The sequence below is a fragment of the Lithobates pipiens genome, unplaced genomic scaffold (assembly GCF_037356315.1).
Source record: "Lithobates pipiens isolate NorthernLeopardFrog02 unplaced genomic scaffold, aLitPip1_a1.2 Scaffold_22, whole genome shotgun sequence".
Taxonomy (NCBI): Eukaryota; Metazoa; Chordata; class Amphibia; order Anura; family Ranidae; genus Lithobates; species Lithobates pipiens.
In genome coordinates, this window is record NW_027507784.1 from 7,572,344 (window position 1) to 7,574,026 (window position 1,683).

The 1,683-nt window shown below is 48.4% G+C and overlaps 1 pseudogene; it reads left to right on the forward strand.

Moving 5' to 3' along the window:
* The first annotated feature begins 233 nt into the window (after nt 1-233).
* LOC143925281 (small ribosomal subunit protein uS8 pseudogene) lies at nt 234-1,023 on the forward strand (annotated as a pseudogene).
* Nucleotides 1,024-1,683: the final 660 nt, after the last annotated feature.

The window sequence follows — 1,683 nt, forward strand, 5'->3', positions numbered from 1 at the left end:
AACTCAAACATCGGGCTCATCCCTACATTCAATATGTAGAGAGTGACAACAACATCATAAGTATCAGCTTATACATACAATAACATGTGACTCTTTACATGCCCTGCCCCAGTAAAAAAAAAAAAAGAAAAAGAAAATGCAAGTTATCTGAATTGAGATCAAATCATGTGATCAGTGTCATGTATTATAAAAGAGTTTAGCTGTGCCTTCCACCATACTGCAAACCTGGCACCATGGTGCCCATGAACGTGCTTGCCGATGCTCTTAAAAGCATCAACAATGCTGAGAAACATGTTAAGCGCCGGGTTCTCATCAGTGATTGTGCGATTCCTTACAGTGATGATGAAGCACGGCTACATTGGTGAGTTTGAAATAATTGATGATCACAGGGCCAGAAAAATCGTTGTCAATCTTACCCCTTGTACACACGGTCGGAGATTCCGACTGAATGTGTCCGATCGGACCGTTTTGTCGGATATTCTGACTGTGTGTGGTTTCCCTCGGACTGTATCCGATGGACCAAGTTTTCAAATTTTCCGAAAAATGCTCCGATCGGACATACTCCGATCATGTGTAGAGAATTCCGATCGGACAAAGTGCCATGCATGCTCAGATCAATATTCCTACATCAAAGCTATTGGCTACTAGCCTGAACGTAGTCCCATCGTAACAAAATAATGTCATCACGTTCTGAACGATCGGATTTTCCGACAACTTTGTCCGACCGTGTGTATGCAACAGTTTCGGACAAAATCCATCGGACAAAATCCGACGGATTTGGTTGTCGGAATGTCCGACCCATGTGTACAAGGGCTTACGGGGAGACTTAATAAGTGTGGTGTCATCAGCCCCAGATTTGATGTGCAGCTTAAGGATCTGGAAAAGTGGCAGAACAATCTCCTGCCTTTACGTCAGTTTGGGTATATTGTGCTTACAACTTCCGCTGGCATCATGGACCACGAGGAAGCAAGGCGCAAACACACAGGAGGCAAAATCCTGGGATTCTTTTTTTCTAAATGTTAAAGCAGGCAGAACAATAAACTGTTATCAAAAAAAAAAAAGAGTTTAGCTGTAAGAGCCGGTTCACACAGGGGCTACACGACTTCCAGGACGACTTTGTGAGGCAACTTGGAGACGACTTGAACACGACTTAGAGATGACCTGGGGCGACTTACAACACGACTTTAAGTCGCCCCAGGCCAGGCGACTTTTGCTGTGGCCACTCAGAGAATGAGCTCTGAAGGGGGAACTCCACGCCAAATTTATGAAAAAAAATTGCCGTGGGATCCCCCTCTGAGAGCATACCAGGCCCTTAGGTCTGGTATGGATTCTAAGGGGAACCCCGTACGCTGAAAAAACAGTGTGGGGGTCCCCCTCAGATCCATACCAGACCCTTATCCGAGCACGCTACCCGGCTGGCCAGGAAAGGGGGTGGGGACAAGCGAGCGCCCCCCCCCCCCTCCTGAGCCATACCAGGCCGCGTGCCCTCAACATGGGGGGGTGCCTTGGGGAAGGGGGGCCATGCGGCGACAGAAGACCGGGCCACTGCTAGTAAAAGAGCTGGAAGAAGAAGAAGCGGTGGCCGGCAAGAAGAACCAAAGAGGGGGACAAGACCCCCGAAGTCGGAAGAAGAGGGCGGCGGCGAAGAAGAAAGCCAGGCTCCTTCGCTAGTAAAAGAGCTAG